Below are 26,557 nucleotides of genomic sequence, written 5' to 3'. Positions count from 1 at the left end.
TTAAACTATGGATTTCATGCAGGGCCCCCAAGGTACTCAGAGATGGCTCCAGCCTGGCTGCCAAACAAATATGGCACAGGTAGGAACTCTATTGTTTAACTAATAATCCCCTTATTAGGTTTGCTGCCGGGGGATTAAAGGTTGGGTTGGATACATGTGTCTGTTTATCAATGTTAATGCAGTTCTGTGGATATGTGAGTCAATGTTTTACAACAATAAACTGTTCATTCTTGCTGTACTCAGTTCAAGGTAGTTGTGTCTACTTATTGGGTACACATAGCAGGGTTCCAAGGTGCGCATGCTGGCTGGTGCTGGAAGGGATTTCGGGGACATCAGGAGGATACATGTGGGTGATCTCTGGGAGTTACTCCAGCTCTCTTGGTGGACCCGTTACAGTGTACATCACGGGACAAAATGGATGCCATCGAAACAACATTTGTTTTTTTGATCCTCATCTGTAGTGCCGAATACAAAAGACGTTCCAGTTAGTGGGGTCGTGGTGAACTCCTTCGAGAGTAGACGAAGGATTTCATTATGATATGCTGTGTAATCCTGGTACCACCACTTCACCCCTTTTATCAGCGGACGGATCACTATTGAGGCATCTTTAAGCCAATGGTTCAGCCTTAGAGAGGTTACATTTGTGAGCATCAGGTTTTGTCAAAAGTTTATAGGTCTCTGTATGAGTATTTTGGGCAAATTACTTCAGTAATATATTGATGATATGGGGGTCAAACGAGGGCCTACATTTAAATGAGGAATAGAGAGACTTCTGGGTAGTGTAAGCAAATAATTCTTTCAATCTCAGATTTCTATTAAATATATATTGACCCAGCTTTGGAAACGATCTGGCTGATTGGTAGGCACAAGCGACTAACCTCTCGATTCTTTGGGATGAGTTAAACACAAAATAAACAAAAAATACAGCGCTTAATATTACCCAAAAGAAAAAAAACACACAGACAGGGGGGGAATGATCAAGAGCCAAACCCACACACCAATAAGTGGAAAAAAAAAGAAATAAGCAATAATAATTACCAGTCTTTTGTGTTTAAATTTTAAAAAAAAAATGTGTATATAAACAATAAACTGGTATCATAACCAATGAATGACAAAGCTGCTAGTCTTGAATAGTAACACGTTCTCCAACAGGTAGAGAAAGCCTACAAAGATAAACACAAACTGAAGACAAGAGACAGCGCTTGGATAAATGTAAAAACAATATGTTTTATACAAAGACAGAAAAATATACAATACATTAAATAAAAGAAATAGAGACAATATATATATATATATATATACATAATAATATAAATAAGACCTCAATAATTGGGTACAAATATATAAATAAAACAAAAGCAGTGGAGTGATGTTCAGTCTGCCCCACTAGGGGTTAAAACAATAAATATACAGGGAGAACCAAAAAAGAAATAAATATACTATATATATCTAAAAGAAAACCACTTACCACTGGTAATGACTGTGCCTGGCCAGGCTTGCGCCAAAAAAACAAGCAGCTTATATAGTATATTTGCTATTAGCATTTGCTAATTAATGAGGCATCTTAAAAAAAAAAGCGTTGGGGAGGAAATCACTTAATTACAAAGAGCAAGCACTGGTTGAACATGTTTGGATGGGAGATATTCAGCTACAGTCAGGTTCGTTAGGTAAGCAAGAGTATAAAAGACTAGGGGTGGTGTTGACAGAGGTTCCAGAAGATCAAACCAAACGCACGTTGTGGACACCTATAGACCTGTAAGTAAATAGCCACTTAAGAATTATTAATAGTCCCTTTGAATGTCCACCTTTAGGTGGCTCCTGGTTCTTCTCATCTATGTTTAGGCAACGCAGGGTACTGCTCGGTCACATTCACCACTGAGCAGAGCCCATAGGCAAGTTGTACATCAATACAAAAAACAAAAACTGTCTGCGCTTCTTACCCTAATAAAGTTGGCAACAAATATATAAACATAATATAAATGAGAGGTTTTGGTTATATGAATTGGCCAAAGCATAATTAAGGCATAATTAAGGCACACTCTCAATAGGGTGAGAACCTACTCTCACCTCCTACATAGTGGGCACACAAAGCAGTTTATACGGCTACCAAAACCTTATTAATGTGTTGGGGGAGGTGCAATTAAACCTCCTCCCAATTAACCCCTGGGCAGCAAGCTGCAACCAGACTGATGAGGAGCCAACAACCTCAAATATGTGCAAACAGGGAAAAGAAAAAATGTCGATGCGCTAAGCTAGTCTCAGGCTCAAATAATACAAATGTGTAATACGAGGCCTACAGTTGTACATCAAGTGTAAGTGTCAGGATGAAAAAATGTGTGTAATTATTGATGCAAACTCTGTGTTTTTGGCATTTTTTTCAGTCGTTTGATTCAACGATGAAAGTATTTCTCCATCTGATTATAAGCAATGCTGTTGCGTTTGTTTGATGGAGAGTTTCTGTGGTCGTTTGTGGTCATGAGTCGAATTTTAAGGTGTATTTTCTGCTTTCCTAGGTTGAGCGGTACAGGCAGTTCTCGCTTGATGGCTGTGCTAAGTAACTTAAGTTGATTTCAAAGGCTTTCGGGTTTGAAGACCGTGGCTTAGCTTTTTTGGGGCCACTTAAACAATAGGCAAAAATAAGACTTTTATGGATTTATGAGCTACTGCTGAAAATTTGTGTAACTAATTTGGATGACGAAGAATATATTTTTATTGACATATTTATTAACATAGTGTCTGCAGTAAACACATAAATATGATTTTTAGTAAAAATGTTCCGCTTTAACTTAAGGGCACCCTTAGCCCCTCCCTTCTTTTTCCAATTTTAAGTTTCTTTAACCATAATTTTCCCACTTTCCTGCGGTTAATGCCCTACCCCCTGAAAAATTATATATTGTTTTTTTTGAGGATAAATAGGGCTTTCTATTGATAACATTTTCACATGTATAACTTCTCATTTTGTGCAACTAATATATAAAAGTTTTTTTAGAAAATTTGAAGAAAAACAAATTCTCCTCAGGTTAGTTACATTTAGCAACATCCCCCAAGTACATAGTACATAATACCTAGGAAATGTATTTTTTGGGGGGAGAGTTAAAAAAAAGCTTCCTTACAAACTGCACTTTTTTAATTTTTGGGTTGGGGGTGGCAAAATGTTTTTTAAATGTTACACTTTAGTGGGAGTTATATTTTTTTTTATAATTTTTACTTTTTCTTTACTAGACCTTTAGCCTTTTAGATATCATGGTGATATCGGTGGGATCTGTATACTGTAGTTTATTATTTTATTATTTTTATAAATTTTTTTTTTTTTTTATTAATCACATTTTTCATATTTTTTATGTTTTTTTTTGGCACAAGAAGAAACTCAGTTCCGTATTCTCAGTGTGATCTCCCTTGTAGCTGATGTGCAATTGGGCGTGATTGGGGGGTAATCGTAGACAACCGTGACACAGCATCGATGGTGTCAGAAAGAAGAGCCCCAACTAGGCTTTCAAACACCAACGCCCAGGGTCGGCCTTAGGGGTGTGCGACCTGTGCGGCGAGAAGGGGCAGAGGGGTGGTTGTGAGAAGGGGGCGCCAGAGGAGTAGTCCGCACAGGACGCCAGAACACTTAAGGCCGGCTCTGCTAACGCCATAAGAAATGTTCAAGCAGATAGCCAGCTGCAGCCAAAAAACCAGAATATACTGTTATACCCTTAAGTGTTTGGGTTAGATTATTACGTAATGGGTAACCAATGCCAGTAATAATATGTTTATACTTTATACTTCATAACATACACCCATTTTTATTTTGTCTCCACTGTACAGGTTTTGGTTAAAACATGATTCCTATTGATCCATCGGCTGTACTTTATTTCTTTCTTCTATGTGTGTGTTTGCATTATTTTTTCTTTGATCGAAGTAAAAATGTTATTCAGAATTTACCTCCAGGACCAAACCCGTTACCAATCATTGGGAATGTTCACAATGTGAATCTGAAGCAACCCTTTGATTCGCTTTTACAGGTAAATGTTCTAATAAAAAAAAATCTACAAAATCACGATTTATTAAAAGCATCCATGATTATACTCTATGTTCAGAGATATGTAGAGTTTTGCTTTGTTCATCCTCAAGATTAGTTGGCAGGATTCTGGAGAGGTGGAAAACAATTAATTAGTGAATGACAAAGCTGTCTGAATAAAATAATTAATAAACATCCTTCATTACCCTTGTTATCCATGATTACGTATCCATTGGGGGTATCTGATAATTAAGAAAATTCACACATTTGAGATTCTAATAAGTTACAAGCAGTAGAAGCGAGTGACCTTCCTCGAAACTCACTGGTGGCAATCATGTACTTTGTGTTTATGGTTTTATTAGCTAGACAGCATATAAACATATATATTACATGTAATATATATTTTTCTCTGCAGTTATCGAAGACGTATGGATCGATATTCACTCTTTACTCAGGATCAGTGACGGTAGTGGTGCTGTGTGGTTACGAGACCGTGAAAGATGCTCTTGTAAATCACGCTGATGCGTTTTCTGGAAGACCCCAAATGCCTATCTTAGTAGATTTCTCGAGAGGGTATGGTAAGTGATATATAAATCTTATGAAGCTCTTAAAAGCGGGAGAAATAATAATCAGGTCTATAGATGACAAACAAAACGCAATTGAAAAAATGAGAATAAGCGTCTTGTGGGCAGAGGGACAGGGGGATGGAAGCGATAGCCCCCAAATATACCACTCTCATCCTCGTTCCCTGCTCAGGAATTGGGGGTTTAAACACGTTACAATTACTATATGGGAGGCACTGCGCTTATAAACAGCACTTAGGGGGGCATCCTTGCCATGTTGTTCCCCACCCCTGCCTACTGGGGTAAGGGATGTTAAAACATATGAAAACCCCATTGGAAGAGGACTGGATGCCATTCCATGCAGGTGGTAAAGTAAAAAAAATCTCTACACACCCACTCCCTACCGCTAAGTCCTCCAGGTAGAGTAGGAGTCCATCTAAATATCCTTTGGGAGGAACCACGGCAGGCAGTGAAAATGACCCCATTGGAGAAAAAAGGTGATTAAATACCATTTCAAGGCCATTCTAGCAACCATCCACAAAGCCATCATTCCTATTTATCAGCAGGAAAGAAAGAGGCCAAATGCTCAAATAATAATAATAATAATAATAATAATAATAATAATAGAAAAGTCTAGAAAAGCATAATTAATCTCATCTGATGGCAGCAGATTTGAGAGTTTATTTTGATTTTTTTTTCTCATATTTGTGTATTGTGGGTGGAGGGTTGAACATTTTGCAAGTTTTAGGTAAGGACATATACTTGTTGTTTTTTTTTTTGTTTTTTTTTTTACCATCCATGTATTGATTTTTTTTTTTTTTTATACCTTTCAGGCATTGCGCTTTCCATCTATGAGAACTGGAAAGTGATGAAAAGATTTACTATCTCAACACTGCGAGATTTTGGAATGGCAAAGAAAATCATAGAAGATAAAATTAGTGAAGAATGCGATTCCTCTGTGGAAAAAATCAATTCATACAAAGGTTAGAGCTGGCTTGGACTAATCCATTTTGGTTTGTGTAGGACTTTTATGTGTTGAATTAAATGAATATGTGTGTATCTAGTTTAAACTGACCCTAATGTCCCATCGAAAATTCTTTTTTCTTGTCTTTGAAAAGGTAAAGGCTTTAAAAGTAAGTATGTTATTGTTGCCAAACTATTTCTTTATATGGGGCATTTGTCTCGATTTAAATAAACATGTGCCAATTTTGTCCAAAATTGAATCAAATTCCTTGATGACTCCATGAGGAGAAAACAATTCCTAGATCAATACATTGAACATTTTATATCAAACACACAAACCTATGGACATGGTTTCTTGCAAGAATCAATCCAGTTTATTCCTTTCATGGAGAGATGTTCTTTTTTGGCAGGACCGTTGGATTCCGATGAACAATTTTAGCTTTGTAAAGAGCGCAATGGTAGTTTTGCATGGTCTATCCCCGATTGAATGTTCAGCTTTTTTTTCCCTCTCTCTTTCTAGGAGCGCCATTTGAGAACACCATGTTAATGAATTCTGCTGTGGCCAATATAATCGTATCCACGGTTTTCGGTGAACGGTTTGCCTATGACAACCCAACGATTTTGAGACTCATCCACTTAGTAAATGAGATTTTAAGACTTATGGCAAGTCCAATGTCATTGGTAAGCTGTTCTAGCCTCAAGTCCATCCGTTCACCTTGTCAATTCCACATTACCCTCAAAGTACACGGTTCCTGCAGGGATGATTACCAACAACTAATTAGTTATTAGAAATTCATTGGTTAACCCAGAGAGGCCTAGTGGGCCTAGACTATGTCAAGACAAATGGACCATAAACAAAATGAAATATTAGTTTGAATCATTTTTTGGTCCACATGTCTAGTATTTACTGTTGAATGACAACCACCAAAGCTGAGCATTAAGAACAACGGGAGAGCAACTTGTAGATTAAACCTGTGTTAATTTTCTGGCTAATTATCCTTTTTTTTGTAAACTGAGCTTAGGATAACAATAAGACGTAGTGTCGCTATTTTATTTGTTTGCATGACCTTTAACGTTAAGAGTGCTAGAGGTTTAATGACAAGATATCTAGTTTCCATAAAAATACAATGCTAAATTAGGCAAAATACTAATACTAGTACTAATATTTGCTAATTTTATTTCTTTACCAAAGCTATATAACGCCTTTCCATCTGTCATTCGCTGGTTCCCGGGAAGCCATAAGACGGTGAAGAAAAACACGGAGGAGTTGAGGTTGTTTTTTAAGGAGTTATTTATAAACCGCAAAAAGCAACTGGACATCAATGACCAGAAAAATTGAATAGATGCATTCCTCGCCAAACAAGAGGTACGTTTCTAATTTAATATAGAACTTTTATTCCTTGATTATTTTTGCATGTTCACAAGAAATAATAATTAAATATTAATATGTAGTGGTTACAGTTACACCCATCATCAGGACTATTACCGTATTGGCTCGGATATAGGCCGCCCCCGTATATAGGCCGCACCCTAAAAGTTTGGTGCTTTTTTAAAGAAAAAGTTTTTTTTCTTTAAAAAAGCACCAAAAAAACATGCTGCCACTCTGCCCCCCCCCCCGAGATATGCTGCCACTGTCCTCCTCTGCCCCCCCGGGATATGCTACCACTGTCCTCCCTCCCCCCTGAGATATGCTACCACTGTCCTCCTCCTCCCCCCGAGATATGCTACCACTGTCCTCCCTCCCCGAGATATGCTACCACTGTCCTCCCTCCCCGAGATATGCTGCCACTGTCCTCCCTCCCCGAGATATGCGACCACTGTCCTCCTCTGCCCCATCCCCCCGACTTACCGGAGCAGACTCCCGGGTGTCTTGCGGGGCCGGCGGGGGACATCTACGCAATACCAGAAGTTGTATACGCGTATTGCGTAGATGTCCCCCGCCGGCCCCGCAAGACACCCGGGAGTCTGCTCCGGTAAGTCCGGGGCGGGCAGAGGTAAAACGCATCGTGCGGATGGTCCGCACGATGCGCTTAGACAACCTCCCGTGCCGGCACCCCCCCCGTGGGAAGTGCTGGCAGGGGAGGCCGTCTGAGCGTATCGGGGAGTAGGATGCAGGTCCCCTGCACCGCTGCGGGGGATCTGTATCCTAACCCCGCTGCCTGCCCGGCGCCCGGGACTGCATGTCCCGGGCGTCGGGCGCTAGACCCCGAATATAGGCCGCACCCCCACTTTAAAGACTTAAAGTGGGGGGAAAAAGTGCGGCCTATATTCGAGCCAATACGGTAGTTTTTCCGACTGTTCTTCTCCAGTAGTTTGTATGATTATGAAAATAAAAAAGGACAAGCTACAGGTGACTGCCATGTTCCCAAATACTATGAATGTGCAAAGTTTAAGTTTACATATGTCTTTTTTTTGTAAATATTATATTATAGGAGAAGCCTAATCCTGAATTATATTTCCATGATGAAAATCTAACATCACTTGTGATTGATTTATTTGCTGCCGGGATGGAGACGACCTCGACCACCCTCCGATGGGGCCTTCTGCTAATGATGAAATATCCGGAAATTCAAAGTAAGAAAACCATACATTAGTGTATTTAGGCTGGAAGCCAACCTCTGTACAGCGGTCCTTTATGCTGGGCTCCTCAAGGACAAGTGGCATGGTATGGGTGCTGGCTAAGTTCACCCCAGTGCACCACAATCTCAAGACCAACTTTGACGAATTTGTCCTGTAAGAAGAGTTCCCACTACATCATAGGTCAAGCAGGGATGATCTTATTCACCAAACCATATATTATACAGACCCAGCCCAACCATTTGTACTGGAGAAACAAATCCAGATTAGTCTCTTATAATACATATATGAGTTGGGGAGCTCGTATATTTTATCTCAGATTCCCTAGTGATTCTAGCATAAGTTTAACCTTTCTGTGCTAATACCGTTTTCATACCTTATTTGTATTTTGTATTTTTTTATGCAAGACTTTAATATCTCTGTTTTTATAGAAAAGGTCCAAGATGAAATAGATGAAGTGATTGGATCTACCAAGCCCCAAGTAGAACACAGAAAGCTAATGCCGTATACCGACGCCGTTATTCGTGAGATACAAAGATTCAGTGACATCGTACCACTCAGTATTCCGCATGCAACTACTCAAGATGTAACATTCAGAGGATATTTTATTCCAAAGGCAAGTATGTGACTTTAAATAGCTCCCACACTCCCATCACTCCTGTGTTCCAATGGCCCTTTATCACTCCCATCACTCCTGTGTTCCAGTGGCCCTTTATCACTCCCATCACTCCTGTGTTCCAGTGGCCCTTTATCACTCCATCACTCCTGTGTTCCAATGGCCCTTTATCACTCCCATCACTCCTGTGTTCCAGTGGCCCTTTATCACTCCCATCACTCCTGTGTTCCAATGGCCCTTTATCACTCCCATCACTCCTGTGTTTCAATGGCCCTTTATCACTCCCATCACTCCTGTGTTCCAGTGGCCCTTTATCACTCCCATCACTCCTGTGTTCCAATGGCCCTTTATCACTCCCATCACTCCTGTGTTCCAGTGGCCCTTTATCACTCCCATCACTCCTGTGTTCCAATGGCCCTTTATCACTCCCATCACTCCTGTGTTCCAGTGGCCCTTTATCACTCCCATCACTCCTGTGTTCCAATGGCCCTTTATCACTCCCATCACTCCTGTGTTTCAATGGCCCTTTATCACCCCCAATGTGTATGAAGATATGACGTGTGGAATATTTTTTTTACAAACACAGCAGAATCTCTTAATTGCTTTTCTTTCATAGGGTACGCAAGTTGTCATATTGCTAACGTCTGTACTAAAGGATAAAGCTCACTTTGAGAAACCAGATGAGTTTTACCCCCAACATTTTCTAGATTCTGAAGGAAAATTTGTAAAGAAGGAAGCATTTATGCCTTTCTCCGCAGGTACTGTATTTCCACTTAAATTATCTGTTATCAGTTGATAAATATTTCAATTATCTTAATATCCTAGAACATCCTAGCAAAATCTTAGTTTAGTAAAATGAACAATTTTTAATCCATCTACTTGTTGGTGAACTAGCAACCCTGATGTATAAAGATGATGCATACTTGCTAAAACGCACATAGGTAATTGATAACTATATGGTAATGAGTACTTAGATTCGTGAGGACTGTACATTTTAACATACATTTAATGAAGTAGATATTTCAAAACACTGTTAGGGAGATAATTACTTCCTTGAACCGGCTTGGAATGCAAATTTGCCTTCAGGTTCTTACGTAAGCAAGACTATAAAAGATTGGGGTGGTGTTGACAGAGGTTCCAGAAGACAAAGCCAGCGCACACTGTGGACACCTATAGACCTGTAAGTAAATAGCCACTTAAAAACCGAATAATAGCCCCTGTGCTGTACGTATAAATCCCCCATCATGGTTTCAATAACCTAAAAGCTTGTTAGGGTTTATTGGTGGCTCTTTGGTTTCTGGTCCCATAGAGCCCATAGGCGAGCTCTAGGGCTGTATGGAGTGAGAGCATCAGGATCAAACAGGAGTCTATTTTTTATACAAACTCTGTGGTGGTCTAAAAACTTGAGTGTGTTCTGTGGTTTTATGGTGTTTATATAATTCTTTTAAAGGATAACGACGGCAATATTCATAGGTGTGAATTTAAGAAATATTTAATAGAGGGTTTTTGTGGTCATAAAAGGAGTTAGCCTTAGAGGCTTGTCTTTTTAAAGTTGTCTAGCTTGAAAGGTAAATGAAAATAGTTACTTTATTTAATAAGGTATGTCGCAATAATGACTTCACCAAGACTTTTTTATGTGGATTGATGGCGTATTGATAGCTATTTGTGAAACTAAGGCACTTAGAAGAAGAATATATTTCATTGTACAATTTAACACATTTTCTGCGGTAAACATAAACTACTAAATGTACGAATTGTAATTTTAATGAAATTTGCATATAGTCGTAATTTATACAAATCCTCAAAAGGATGGACCCCCAAGAAAACTAATTAAAACAAAACAAAGAGCTCCGACTTTTCGTTAACATTTTGTTGGCTCTTCCACTCATTCCCACACACTGACCTATTATCTCATTAACGCCCTCTCTCACAATCTCTTGGAATGCCTCCCTACCTCCAGCTGAACTTCCACAAAATGGCGGAACTTCCAGGCACACCCTTTTCCCTATTCCTCCAATCAGGGGAGAGAATGTGCCCATAAAGAAGACTTTTTGCACGGCATGAAGACAGGGACATGGAAGCGGTCGGCAGAGAAGGTTGTGAGACATTTCGAGAGAGAGTGCAAAACAAGCATGGGAGAATGAATGAGAGTCTGAAAGTGAATGAACGAAAAAGGAACCAAAAAAAATTGGTTGCAGAAGTCTAACATATACTATTATATACCGGTACTTATGCCTTTAGGACACATTTTTAAAGACCTAATAGTTTGTATTTTATGCGCCTAAAGACCTAATAGTTATGTATTTTACAAAAGCCAGTATGTTAACCCATTAAGCTTAATAACTGTTATGTATTGGGGTACTATGTAGTCTGTTTTGCCAGTAGATGGCAGCATAATGGAAATGTGCACTTGTTCTGTTGTGTTAGGTCTCTTGTGTATATATCTTAATGTGTTGCATGTGGTTAATGAAGTAAAGAAAAGAAGTTATGTTCCACTGCTTATCTGTGTTTGTGAGCAACATCTACATAACATTCAAATACACAAAACTGGCGACGAGGATGGGATTTCATGTAATGGACACTGCAGAAAAAATATAAGAACTTTTCTTTTTTTGTTGGATTTATACATATACAAATATATCCAGCATGGCTTCTCTGGGGCGCATGGAGGAATTTGATCTGGCTAATCCATCTTCATGGGACTCATATGCTGACAGGTTAGTGTTTTTCCTGGAGGCTAATAAGGTGGTTGATGCTATTCAGAAAAGAGCTGTGTTACTGAGTGTTATTGGATCTAAGACTTTTGATACGGTCCGCTCATTGATAATTCCTGCGACACCAAAAGACTGCTCATTTGAAGAAATACTGGCACTATTAAAAAATCATTTTGCACTCACCTCATCTGAAACAGTGAGGCGTTTCCATTTCAACAGAAGAAATCAGCAACCAGGGGAAGGTATTGCAGCATACATTGCAGAACTGCGCAGGCAATTTTGGTGCCTGTTTAGAATCCTTGCTTAGGGACAGGGTGGTGTGTGGAGTGCATGATGAAGCATTACAGAGGAGACTTCTTGCAAGACAAAACTTGACTTTTATTACTGCACAAGAAGAAGCGATTGCATACGAGGCTGCATATTTACACTCCAAAGAGATACAATCCTCCAGCAAAGATAACCCACCTGGAGTAAATCTAGTGAGGAAAATGGATGTTAAATCAAAGGATTTTTCACCACACACTAATGTCACAGCTCCATTTAAAGGGACTTGTTATAGTTGCGGCGGAAAACACAGACGTAATACATGTAATTTCCGAAATGCAGTTTGCCACAAATGTAAACGTACAGGTCATATACAGAGAGTTTGCCAAAGTAAAGCCAGCGGAACACAAAACCAATATAATGCAAGAAAAAATGCAAGTACAATGCCAACCGCAGCGCACTCTGTTAATATGCCACATGCTGTTTGGGGTAGTGAAATGACTACAGGTGTTTACTCAAATGACTATGTAAATACAGTGGAAAATTCGCCATCAGGGTTTAAGATTGTGTAAATCTTAAGCCCTGATGGCGAATTTTCCACTGTTTCCAAGATGTTCCTTGCAAAATGGAAGTAGATTCCGGGTGCGCATATTCTTTGATTTCAGAAGAGACATTTGACTTGTTATGGCCTCATAACGGCCCTTCAATAGTACCTTGTGATATTCATCAGGTAGATTACAACAGGCAAGTTGTGGATGTCAAGGGTGCTTGCTTTATACCAGTCAAATACGGTAAATTCAGAGGACACTTACGTTTAATAATTACTAAGGGACAAAGAGCAAGCTTGCTGGGTAGAGAGTGGTATGAACCCCTAGGAATCACATTAACTGGAGTTCATAATCTATCCACAAATACACTACAGAATGTGGTTGATGACTTTAGTGCCGTTTTCGAGGAAGGTCTTGGCATGTATAAAGGTCCTCCTGTTTCTGTTGTATTAGATCCTACAGTACCTCCAGTTCGTAGGAAGCCTCGCAAAGTTCCATTAGCTCTCAGACCCAAGATAGATGCTGAGATTACACGTCTTGTAGAACAAGTTATTCTTGAACCTGTGACACATCCTAAGTGGTGTACACCCATAGTTCCAGTGATGAAACCAAATGGTCATGTCAGAACCTGTGCGGATTACAAATGTACAATCAACAAAGCATTGCAAGAGCATCCTTATCAAATTCCAGCTGTTAATCAAATTCTTACTACTTTGGCAAAAAGGAAGGTATTTCCCAAATTAGATATGGCTCAAGCCTACCAGCAGTTACCTGTGGATGATGAGGCTGCTGATGCACAAACAGTCATAACACACAAAGGAGCTTTCCGAGCAAAACGTTTGCAGTTTGGAGTTTCCATTGCTCCTGGCATATTTCAGAAATTAATGGAGGACCTCTTATCTGGACTTCCGGGTGTAATTCCTTATTTTGATGACGTTCTTATTGGAGCAGATTGTCTACAGTCATTGGCTGCACAGCTACAACTTGTTTTGAAACGTTTCCTTGACGCTGGTCTAAAACTTAAAAAAGAAAAGTGTGTTTTTGGTGTAAGCAGCGTGGATTTCCTTGGTTATAGAATCGACGCACATGGCATTCATCCAACTGATTCTAAGGTATCTGCCTATAAACGTTGTCTTTTATGGGGGAACAGAGTGGTAATTCCAAATGCAGGACAAGCTAAAGTTTTACATGCCCTCCATGAGGGACATCCTGGAATAGTTCGCATGAAAGCTTTAGCCAGAAGTTATGTTTGGTGGCCTAAAATGGATGAAGTTATTGAGAAGTGGGTAAAGAACTGTGCACCATGTCAATCCACATGTCTTGCTCCAGCTAAAGCCCCGGTACAACCATGGGAAGAGACTAGGTCACCTTGGTCCCGTTTAGATTTTGCTGGCCCTTTTCATGTACAAATGGTTTTTTTTAGTTGTTGACTCCTTTTCGAAATGGTTAGAAGTTGTTCCAGTTACATCTGCTACCTCGGTCACTGTCATAAAGATTCTAACGAGTCTGTTTGCTACACATGGGTTGCCGGATACAATTGTGTCTGATAATGGCACACAATTTACCTCATCAGAATTCAAAATCTTTATGGAAAGTAATCTTATTCGACATGTCAAAATTGCACCATTTCATCCATCCTCAAATGGTCAAGCTGAGCGTATGGTTCAGACCACAAAAGACTCACTCAAGAGAATTATTGCAAAACATGTGACACCATGCTCAAGCACCGGTAGGAGTCCAGCAGAGCTCCTCATGAACCGTCGTCTAAAAACTTGTCTGGATCGTTTACATCCTGATTTGATGGCTGAGCTGCAAGAGAAGCAAGAATTGCAATTCAACGAGCGCTATAATGTTTCTACTGTGAGAGTATTTGTACCTGACAGTGCTGTTTATGTGAGGAACTATGCTTTTGGGCCTAGATGGATACCCGCACAAGTACTTGTGGCCACAGGACCTTTGTCATACAAAGTACAGACTGCTGATGGTAGAATATTACGAAGGCACATAGATCAGATCCGGGAACGAAGTAACGAGATTGTGCCTGCTGCGGGTCCCAGTCATACTGGGTCTCCTGTGATGCCAGATGTTGGTGAACCACTAGAAGATACAGGTGTCAGTTCTCCAGGAGTTGTTGTTGCAGAGCCAGTTCCTTGTAGTCCACAGGACAGAGCACAAGACGACGGCCAAGCTGATGGTCCAGGCGAATCTGCTCCAACCTTGGGGCGGCCAAGGAGTAATATCCACCCTCCCAATTATCTGAAAAACTTTGAGGTCTAGGGGGGAGGAGTGTTATGTATTGGGGTACTATGTAGTCTGTTTGCCAGTAGATGGCAGCATAATGGAAATGTGCACTTGTTCTGTTGTGTTAGGTCTCTTGTGTATATATCTTAATGTGTTGCACGTGGTTAATGAAGTAAAGAAAAGACGTTATGTTCCACTGCTTGTCTGTGTTTTTGAGCAACATCTACATAACATTCAAATACACAAAAATAACATTTGTCTATTTTTTCATTCTGTCTCCTCTGTAAAGGTGCTGCTAAAGAATGATTCCCATTGATCCTACCACAGTACTTTATTTCTTTGTTACGTGTGTGTTTTTCCTGTATTTTTCCTTCGATTGGAGTAGAAGTGTTGATCGGAATTTACCTCCAGGACCAAAGCCTTTGCCACTTATTGGGAATTTGCACCTTGTGGACCTATGGCAACCTTATGATTCACTTAAACAGGTAATGTTAAACTAACAAAAATCATGATATATTAAAATCATGTTGACATACATGATAACACTCAATGTTCATTGATCTGGAGACTTCTGCTTTCCTCTTCGTCTAAAAGAATTATAGCAGGTCATGAAGTGAAGTTTGTTGGATCTATACCAAGGGGAATGAGATAGGAGGTTTAGGTAAAAAGACAAGCGTAATTTGGTGCTTTTGGGTACAAATGGTTAACTCATTAAATATCTAGGTATTGTTAAACAATACAGAACAACTGACATTATTGCTTAGTATATTGGGAGTATTAGACAAAAGAAAATATTCTCACAAATTTGGGGGTTTGTGGCTAAAAAACTCAAAAGTCAAAATAAAGGTCTATTTTTTTTCCAAGTTGAAGATATTGTGCTAAATGTGGCGCCCTGTTGACTTGGCATGATCCGGTCTATTCATGTTTAGGATGTTTAGGTTTTTTTTTTTATTAGTTATGTAGCAAATAAGATATATATATATATATATATATTGGTTTTTTTTTGCAGTTCTCAAAGAAGTATGGATCCATATTCACTATTTATTCAGGAACAAAGAGGTCAGTGGTGCTGTGTGGTTACGAGACCGTGAAAGACGCTCTCGTTAATCACGCGGAGGCATTTTCTGGAAGAGCCCGTATGCAGATCTTACAGGATTACTCACAAGGGTATGGTAAGTAAAATAAATAGTACAAATCCTAAAACCGAGAGAAATAATAATTAGTCCTATGGGTGATGCAAACAGGTCCAAATGCCACAAAACATATTACATGAAGGGGAGGGTGGAAGACAGCAGAGTGCTTTGAAGTTGCATTAGTTTCACTAGTGTGAACTAAAGTCCAACTCACAAATTTAATAAAGTCAACACACAAAACACTCTTCGCTTGCAAGCAATTGCCTGCTGGAGCTTCCAGTTAATGCAACTTGAAGACAGCAAGCAATTTCTGTGCCTGAGAGTTACAAATGCCGGATGGCTCAAGCATCATTAAAAGGAAAGAATGGTAAAATCATCATACGGCCCAGTAATAAAGCGGCACACGGCAATTACCGTATTTATCGGCGTATAACACGCACTTTTTTAACTAAAATATGTAGCTGAAAACCTACCTGCGTGTTATACGCCGATAAATCCTAGAGCCAGTGGCGGAACTACCGGGGTCGCAACTGCGACCGGGCCCTGGAGTTCTGCCAGTCAGGGGGGGCCCAAGGGGTGCCGAGCGGTTGCTGAAGACGACCGCTCGGCAACTCTCGGGCCCCCCTGACTGACAGAAATCCAGGACTCCTCTGCTGGCGGCCGCCGCCGCCGCCTGCCTCAGCCGCCGCTTGCCGCCTGGCTCAGCCTCAGCCGCCTGCCTCAGCCGCCGCCGCCTGCCGCCTGCCTCCTGCCTCCTGCCTCAGCCGCCGCCGCCGCTTGCCGCCTGGCTCAGCCTCAGCCGCCGCCGCCACCTGCCGCCTGCCTCAGCCGCCTGCCGCCTGCCTCAGCCGCCGCCTGCCGCCTGCCTCAGCCTCAGCGCTTCAACTCCTGTGTTGGAAGCGTGAGGCGTTTGTCTCGGGTGCCGGCGCTCAGCAGTGAAGCGCCGGCACCCGAGACAAACGCCTCACGCTTCCAACACAGGAGTTGAAGGTAAGTGACCGGGGTGGGGTTAGGGAGAGAGAGGGGAGATCCTGAGAAGGGGGGTTAGGGTGTGTGTGTCTGAGTGTGAGTGTGTCTTACTGTGTGTGTGTCTTACTGTGTGTGTGTGTGTGTGTGGTTTCCCAGATAGCAGTGATTCTGATGAAGTTTTTTTTGTTCAGTTTTTTTGTTCAAAAATGGGGGTGCGTGTTATACACCAGTGCGTGTTATACGCCGATAAATACGGTATGTCAGAGAAAACGCTCGCTATCTAGTAAGTTTTAGGTAAAGCCCCTAAATGTTTAAATCAGAACAGACCAACAACCCTTTGCTCCCCTGCTAGCCAGCTGTGAAAATAGAATTTCCCTTGTTTAAATTCCATGGTTTTTTTTATATACCTCCCAGGTGTTTCTTTTTCCGATGATGAGAACTGGAAAGTAATGAGAAGATTTATCCTCTCAACACTACGAGATTTTGGAATGGGAAAGACAATCATAGAAAATAAAATTAACGAAGAATGCGATTGCTTGGTGGAAAAACTACATTCTTACAAAGGTTAGAGCTGGCTTGTACTAATGCATTTGGGTTTGTTTATGTCAGGAAACTGGGTCCATACAGACGACTGTAAAGACCCAGAGCGCCCAAGGATGGAGTTCAGGAGGTATTGCGCAGTAGTGGAGTTTTACAGGGCCTGGTGCAGGGCGACCGCACTCACCCGGGTGTTGAGCACCTAGGGTTGTGCAGCCACATACCAGCGCCCTGATATAGCGGCGGATGTAGTCCAGAACAGAGCAGAACCAAACTTGGCTGGATGTGGAAATCCTAACTAAACTTGGATCTGACAAAACGAACAGAACCTGGAGATATCCTGCAGGCACCCTGGAGCAGGCATGAAACATAGCACTGGAATCATGTGCAGGATGCTGCAGGCTGGGAGTATGGAAGCTAAGCAGAGTATCAACAGAAACGTAGCAAGCAAGGGGTACAGAGCAAGGAACAGGGAGACCAAGCAAGGAACATAACCAGACAAGACATACATGGTACAGAGCACAACAAAGGACAGGGAACAAGGCAAGGAACACAGGGGAAGGAGTGAGGAGCTGGAATCCTCGGACACTTCTGCTTTAAGCAAGGATAGGACATATTAACTGGGACATGGGGAGAGGAGAGAGGAACCGAAATCCTCAGATGATTCAGGGAAGGAGGGCAAAGGTACATAAGAGACAGACAAACATGAATACAGAAACTAGCCTAGGACTATTAGATAACTATTGGAGATTCCGTCACATCTTATGGCCATAGAATGCTTAGCCCACCACTACGCCAAAGTACTCCAATGACGGTGGGTCCTAACGCTAAGCCCTGCATACGAAAGTACTGATAAACTAAACATTGAATCCAAACAAAGAACCGAGAAGGACAAACCTTTAGACTACAGACTGAGACAACCAGAACAAACGGGTGGGACACACCTTATAAAGGAAACAGGAGCTGAAGCAAAGAGCAAACTGGAATCAAGGAATCAGAGGTTCAGGACAGAGCATACAGAAATCCAGGAGTGGACCACAGCAAAACATGGGAACTGAGGCAAGGCAGGGAAAAACAGAGATATGCAGCTCCACAGCCTGGATGGACCCTGACAGTTTAGAGCTTTTCTGTATTGGTATAAAGTAATGCATTTGTTTCAGAGAAGTAAACGTAAAATCTGATTTCATTGATAGGTGATGAAGGAATCAAAAATTTAGAATTTGACGGCAGATAAGAACCATTTGACCGATCTAGTCTGCCTGTTATATGATGCTGGTGGAACAATAACACTGTAAATAAAATGACTCATCTTCATACAAACGTCGGCTGTCAATGAGGTGCTTAATGCCAAGTCATATGTGTTGATTTTGTCGGGTATCATTAGTGCAGAGACTTTTTTATGTGGTGTGATTGAGCTCCTTTCCATTCTCAGACTCTTGGATTCTGGATAAAATGATAGACTTGTATATTGTGCAGTCACAGGCTGGCACGTTTTATCCGACCGTTGCTTCTGCCCCCCACTGCATGGTCAACTTTGTTTCTCTTTCCAGGAGAGCCATTCGAAAACACCATGTTAATGAATTCTGCTATAGCCAATATCATCATATCCACTGTTATTGGTGAACGGTTTGACTATGACAACCCAAGAATTTTGAGAATCATATACTTAATAAATGAAATCTTAAGACTTTTTGCACATCCCATCACCCTGGTAAGAAGTTCTAGCCTCTTTTCACCTTGATAATTCCATGTTACTCTTGAAGTATACTCTACTAATTCTGATTCCAAACATAATCCTGATTCCAGTAATGCTTTTTGTCTACAAGGATGATTATCTACAGTTAAGTAGTCAAAAATAAACTACATTGAGGAATAACTTAATGTAGTTTTGATTTAATTTAGGCTTGAACAAACCCAAGCCCACTCACAGACTAATTCCCACAGAACAATGAGATTGAAAGGGATAGAATTTTTAAATTATGGGGAAACAGCTTCTTGATCCAAGTGGAGATCTGGGGTCAAGAAGGATTTTTTTTTGTGCAAAATTGGAAAGAGCCGCAACTGGGGTTTTTTTTTGCCTTCTTTTGGATCAACAGCAAGAAATAAACAGATATGGGAAAGGCTGAACTTGATGGACGCAAGTCTTTTTTCAGCCTATGTAACTATGAAAGAGGTGATAATATGGTTCGAGAGCTGCAGATCAACGGCAGTTGGACAGCAGGTTGTAGGTTACCCCCTATGTTAATCTTCTGGGTTGTTATCCATTTGTATATATGACCATATGCTGTGGTGCCATTTGATCGGTTATGGGATGACCTTTGAATACAAGCGTGCTAGGGTTGTTTTACGTCCCCGTGAAGATCTACAGTCTGAAATGTAAGACCAAACAACACAACAAAAAAAAAAGAAAAGAAAAAAGAAGAGTTTCCAAATGACTAGTCATTAAATAAATATGTTTCATTAAATTATTTGAAAAGGTTCTTTTAACTGAAATCTTCTAAAAACAAACCAACCTTCTTATTTACTTTGTAACTCAGCGATTATGTTATAGGTTAGGTTAAAACCTGTACTAATATTTGCTAATTTTATTTTTTTACCAAAGCTATATAACACCTTTCCATCTGTCATTCGCTGGTTTCCTGGGAGCCATAAAACGGTTTTGAAATACACGGAGGAGCTGAGGTTGTTTTTTAAGGAGATATTTATAAACCGCAAAAAGCAACTGGACATAAATGACCAGCAAAATGTGATAGATGCATTCCTCGCCAAACAACGAGCGGTACGTGTCTATTCCATTTAAATTTGCATGCCTTACTGTGCTGTTTCAAACTCACCTTGTAGTAACACTGCCAAAACATACCGTATTTGCTCGATTATAAGACGAGGTTTTTTTCAGAGCAAATGCTCTGAAAAATACCCCTCGTCTTATAATCGGGGTCGTCTTCTAATCAGACCTCAAAATGTCTGCTGGGGCCATGCTACTTACCGGGCTTTGATCGCGAGCAGCAGGAGAACAAGAAGCTAGCAGCGTGTCACATAACTCTGCCTCCCCCCTCCTTCCTGGGGGCGGGGCCAGAGAAGTTGCATGCACAGCCGGGACCCTGCAGAAGTCTTCGAGTGGGAGATCTGCAGTTCAGGTAAGGGGGTGGGGGAGGGTTTTTGTGATTAATGTGTGCATAGGGAGGCTGTACTCACACCCCTATCATCCTCAGGTTCCAGCATGTACTGGCTGCCTTGGCTTGATAGGAGTGTGATTGCTGTTAGCAGATTATATATATATATATATATATATATATATATATATATACCTCCAGAAATGCCTTTTAACCCCCTATATGCCACTCTGCCCCATGATATGCCTTTTAACCCCCTATATGCCACTCTGGCATATAGGGGATTAAAAGGCATATCATGGGGCAGAGTGGCATATAGGAGGGTATAAGACATTTCTGGAGGCAGAGTGGCATATAGAGGGTTAAAAGGCACATCATGGGGCAGAGTGGCAAATAGGGGGTATAAGGCATTTCTGGGGGCAGAGTGGCAACCCTGGGGGCAGATGTGCATAACTGGGGGGGCAGGTTGGCAAATAAAAGGAAATAAAAAAATATATATTTTTCTCAATCATAGCTTTTATTAAATATGAAAATATTGTTTACATGAATTAATATTTACTAGTAAAACTTTTTTTTCCTATAGGGTAGTCTTATATTCAGGCTTTTTGTTTTTTTCCTAAATTAATATTTAGATTTTGGGGGGTCGTCTTATAATCAGGGTCGTCTTATAATCGAGCAAATACGGTATTGTGTGTTCTTCTTATATAGTCTATATTTTGCATATATACCATTCAAAAGATCACTTAGAAACGTCCTTCTTCTTGAGAGGACACAGAAAATGTGTCCATTAAAATACCATGAAATGCATGAGAAATCCAGCGCAGACGGGGTTAATGCTGTAATTGCCTATTGTAGCTGAAAACTGCTAATTTTTTATGGAATCTCTTCATAGGCGCACAGAGGCCCTTTATCACTCCCATCACTCCTTTATCACTCCCATCACTCCTGTGTTCCAATGGCACGTTGTGTTCGCTGATCCAAGTTTAAAAGGCTAATTGATGGTTAGAAACCCTTTTGTAATTATGTCACAGCCAGAAATGTCCTTGTTTTCCATGAAAACAGCTGAGGGACCCCAACAGTAGCATGTATGGATCATGCACATAGAAAACACATAGAAAGCTTTAGCGCGCAGGTACACACTATAACGGTGTAGTCTTTAGCCATACCCTGTGATATATCGCCCACTGTCAGAACCAAAACATTTAAGTTTCCATATTTTTTTACCTGTATTTTTCTTTACAGGAAAAGCCTAATCCTGAATTATATTTCCATGATCAAAATCTCACAATACTTGTGACTGATGTATTTGCTGCCGGGATGGAGACGACCTCAATCACCCTCCGATGGGGCCTTCTGCTAATGATGAAGTACCCAGAAATTCAAAGTTAGATTACTGTGGCGCATTTAGAACTTTTTTAATTTTCCGTAGCACTCACCCCTGCAATGGTTTAGCCTCTGCCGAGTACCAAGATATGATGTCATACCCTGGTGCTCTGCTTCTCAAGGATGAACAACCGCATGCTGTGGGTGATAGGTTCACCCCAATGCTTCACGGTGCACCACAGAGCCAAATAACTCAACTGGGCGCCTGTCTGGACCTGCCACCTTGGACCTTGGTAGAATATGCCACTGAACACTTATACCGTATTTGCTCGATTATAAGACGACCCTGATTATAAGACGACCCCCCAAAATCTAAATATTAATTTAGGAAAAAAACAAAAAGCCTGAATATAAGACTACCCTATAGGAAAAAAAGTTTTACTGGTAAATATTAATTCCTGTAAACAATTTTTTCATATTTAATAAAAGCTATGATTGAGAAAAATATAATTTTTATTTCCTTTTATTTGCCAACCTGCCCCCCCAGTTATGCACATCTGCCCCAAGGTTGCCACTCTGCCCCCAGAAATGCCTTAATCCCCCTTTATTTGCCACTCTGCCCCATGGTGTGCCTTTTAACCCTCTATATGCCACTCTGCCTCCAGAAATGTCTTATGCCCTCCTATATGCCACTCTGCCCCATGATATGCCTTTTAACCCCTATATGCCAGAGTGGCATATAGGGGGTTAAAAGGCATTTCTGGAGGTGTATATATATATATATATATATATATATATATATATATATATATCTGCTAACAGCAATCAAACTCCTATCAAGCCAAGGCAGCCAGTACATGCTGGAACCTGGGGATGATAGGCGTTTGAGTACAGCCTCCCTATGCCATGCTACCACCCCCCCTACACATCCATGCTATCACACACACACTCATTCACAAACATTTAAATACTCATTCATTCCATTAATCACACATACACACACATTAATCACAAAAACCCTCCCCCACCCCCTTACCTGAACTGCAGATCTCCCACTTGCAGACTTCTGCAGGGGCCCGGCTGTGCGAGCAACTTCTCTGGCCCCGCCCCCAGAGGAAGGAGGGGGAGGCAGAATTATGTGACACTCTGCTAGCTTCCTGCTGCTAATAGAAGAGACGCTGCTTGGGACCAAAGCACCGGTAAGCAGCCTGGCCCCAGCAGACATTTTTTTGAGGTCTAATTAGAAGACGACCTCGATTATAAGACGAGGGGTATTTTTCAGAGCATTTGCTCTGAAAAAAACCTCGTCTTATAATCGAGCAAATACGGTATTTCTTAACAACTATACATAGGGATTTGCCCTTACCTCTGCATATAGGAGTTGGGTCAAGGCGGACGGTTATCTGGATGGGGCAGTTCTAGCTGCACCGTAGACTGTGGCTACCTTGAGCAGAAGGCATGGCTAGTACAGGAAACTGAGCAGTTCTGGATAGTTCCTAGATGCTATATTGATACAAATCCAGTAGCCATAAAAAAAACTATTGATTAGAATTCAAATAGCAGTCAATGTCAATTATAATTCCGTTTTGACTTTTCCCCACGTTAATAGAGTTTTAGTATTTAAAAACTTCTCAATCGCTCCTGTGTGCCTTGAGGAGAGGGTTGAGGAGCACTCTCAACACATAGCTGAGTTGGTGAGCTCAAATGTTTTATCTCAAATGTACCCACATGATCTGAGACATAATTCAAAATTAAATCTAAAACTTACATCATACATAATGAAGGTTGGGGAATATTTATTTTAACAGTAATAATAATAATATTATTTGGTATGACTTTAATACCTCTGTTGTTTATAGAAAAGGTCCAAGATGAAATAGAAGAAGTGATTGGATCTGCCACACCTCAGACAGAACACAGAAAGTTAATGCCGTATACCGATGCCGTTATTCATGAAATCCAAAGATTCAGTGACATTGTACCAATCGCCATTCCACATGCAACTACTCAAGATGTTATATTTAGAGGATATTTTATTCCAAAGGCAAGTATCTGAGTTTATATAGCTGGATAGAAACAACAATCTAATCTATTTTACATTATCTATATATATATATATATATATATATATATATATATATATATCCATAGGATCACCCATCTTAACTCTCCAAAGGAGCCGCAAAGAGGTATAAAGGGGTACAGAGAATTCTTATTAAAGAATATGGAAATATCACATGAACAGGGTACAGAATTTCTTTACTCCATGAGGTTCATTTGTACTATAAACAGTCATGGCTTTTTCTTTTAATAGGGTACCGAAATCATAACATTTCTAACGTCTGTACTAAAGGATAAAGCTCACTTTGAGAAACCAGATGAGTTTTACCCCCAACATTTTCTAGACTCTGAAGGAAACTTTGTAAAGAAAGAGGCATTTATTCCTTTCTCATTAGGTATGATATTTGCTCTTAAATCATATCAAGAATATCTTACATAGTTTTGTTAAACTAACAAAGATCAGAATGTTTGATTTATCTCCTGCAAGAAACTTGATACAGTTATTTCCAACATTGATACATATGACAGGGCAGAATTGGAAGGTTTCCATGGGTTATAGAATGCAATGCAGGCTGGCCTTAAAACAAATGTCCTTTGTGACCGAGGACAGCATACAATGCCCCCTATTCTAATGCCAGCATCCTGCCTCTGTACTGATATATACAGTGTACCACTGCTTGATGCAGACTAGGTGGGTTGAATGGTTCTTACGTGCCATCTTATTCTATGTGAGATGTGAGCACTGTTCTGCTAATAGCATTTAAATGCCTGAACAGAAGTTCAGGCATTGGAAATCTGGGGTGTCACAGCTTAGATTGCAAGAAGAATTGTGCATTGCAGGAAACATTGGACAGTAGAGATACTGCTGAGGCCTCTAAAAATAAGGCATTTTAAAAATGTGGAAAAAAATTAAAAAAGGAAAAGAAAAACAAATCAAATAAAAAGGCAAATGTCCTCAAAGTAGAGCTCAGTGAAATGTGCTACTTTACACCCATTTTAAAAGATCACCCATTTCTATTGTATAAAAAATCTTCTTAGATATTGTATATTAATCTCGTTCTTATTTTTAGGTCGAAGGAGTTGCATTGGTGAAAATTTAGCCAAAATGGAGCTTTTCCTGTTCATCATTAGGCTGCTGCAGAATTTCACATTCCAGCCTCCCCCGGGGGCTGAACTTGATATCACACCAGTTATTGGCTCTACTAGTCCTCCAAAACCACATTATATGTGTGCGGTGCCTCGCAAATAGTATAACGGAAACTGAGTTTTTTCTTTTTTGTAAACAGAATACGCATTTAGAACATGTCTACATTTATTTACATAATAAATATATATAACGCCTATATGTTTAAATATTTTTTCTAATATTTATATATTTAACCCATTAAGGACATTGCATTGTGAGCCCGTACATGTACAGGCTACACCATCTTTATTTTTTTCTTATTTCATAGGCATTGCCTTTTTTAGATTTGAACAACTCAGATGTGGCCAACCTCACATTAAACACTGTTGTGGGACAGGCATATGCTAGAACTGGATAGAGAATGCTCCAACCATGTGTAAATTATGTATAAAGAGGGGGGTCAAGCATGATGTTATAAGGACCCAGCAGTAGTTGGAGTTCTTTTGAAGACACTTACTGTTCCCCTTTTGAAATGTGGTTTTGTAGACACATGTCTATTCTAGTAGGGGTGATCCCAATGAGGTGGCTCTCACAGGGCTTCTGAACACCGAAGGCTGGACATGTTGGCGGCTGCTGTTTCCTGAAATTGAGGAGAGAGGTGTTGCTGTAAATGAACAGGCGCCTAAAAACCTCCTGCCGCTGCAAACAAGCGACATATCACTCGCTTACGTGCCAGGCGGCTGGCTCCAGTTCCTATTACAGAGGAGGACTGGAGACTAAGGTGCCATCAATGGTGTGTGGTGCAGGTCATGCGCTGACATGACTTCACCTTCAAGGGTGGAGAACGAAGGGACGGGTTCTAGAGGGCAAAATAATGAGGTTTTGCCTAAGGTGGCAAAAATCCTTGCATCAGCCTTGTTAAATACGCATTAAACCGTGTGCGCACCCATGCCCCTCATAAGCCCACCATGCCTCCACCTCCTTTATCAGATATGTTTTGGGAATTAGGGGGTTAACGTGGTTACAAAATCAAATTAGTTTAAAAATGAAACAGAAAATCACAAAACATCTACCTACCCCTCTCCTTTCAAGTACCTAAGGTGGGCAGGGACACAGTCTTTGGCCTTTGGGTGGCAGGAGGGTGGACAGTAATAATAATTACTCTCCATATCTCGACACCCACAGGTTGAAACCTGCAAAAAGAAAACAAGATGATTTAAATGAAACTTTTGATGCCATCCGCTTTTGTCAGTCGACACCCTTAACTTCTCATTTTTGACTCATGGAACGGAGCATCCCAAACCTAAAAGTCATATTTTTTAAAAAAGAAAACCTCAATCTACCTGACAGACCAAGTTTACCGCCTTGGTGTCACACACAGGGCCGCCATCAAGGGGGTACAACCAGTACTAGTGTACCGGACCCGACTAAGCAGGGCTAATTGGCTGAAAACAGGATCTATCATCTTTTCCTGCCTTGCCATTGGTGAACGAGGAGGAATATAGAACCATGAGCACAATGAGTGCTTCAACGTGGCCATGAGAAGCACGATTCTCTTCTTCTCTATTGTCTTTTCCTCTTCTTATCTATCTCCTTCTTCTTAGGATAAAGGGTAAGGGGCTCATGAAGCCCAATTGTGGGAGGGGACACGGCACATTCAACCCAGTTTAGGATTAAAACAGCACATGAAGCCCAGTATAGGCTGAATCCTTGAGGAACTGTAAATTAGATTATATTGGGCTCTCTCTGCCTGCTAAATTGGGCCTCTGGGGGCTCACAGGTATAGGTCAGGCCCTTCGAGGCCCA

At 40.7% G+C, this 26,557-nt stretch overlaps 1 pseudogene; it reads left to right on the top strand.

Moving 5' to 3' along the window:
• The first annotated feature begins 1,625 nt into the window (after nt 1-1,625).
• Nucleotides 1,626-24,958, top strand: LOC128484160 (cytochrome P450 2K6-like; annotated as a pseudogene).
• The last annotated feature ends 1,599 nt before the right edge of the window (nt 24,959-26,557 follow it).

This window comes from Spea bombifrons, chromosome 3, assembly GCF_027358695.1.
Source record: "Spea bombifrons isolate aSpeBom1 chromosome 3, aSpeBom1.2.pri, whole genome shotgun sequence".
NCBI classification, from domain to species: domain Eukaryota; kingdom Metazoa; phylum Chordata; class Amphibia; order Anura; family Pelobatidae; genus Spea; species Spea bombifrons.
This window is presented reverse-complemented; position numbering and strand designations above follow the sequence as displayed.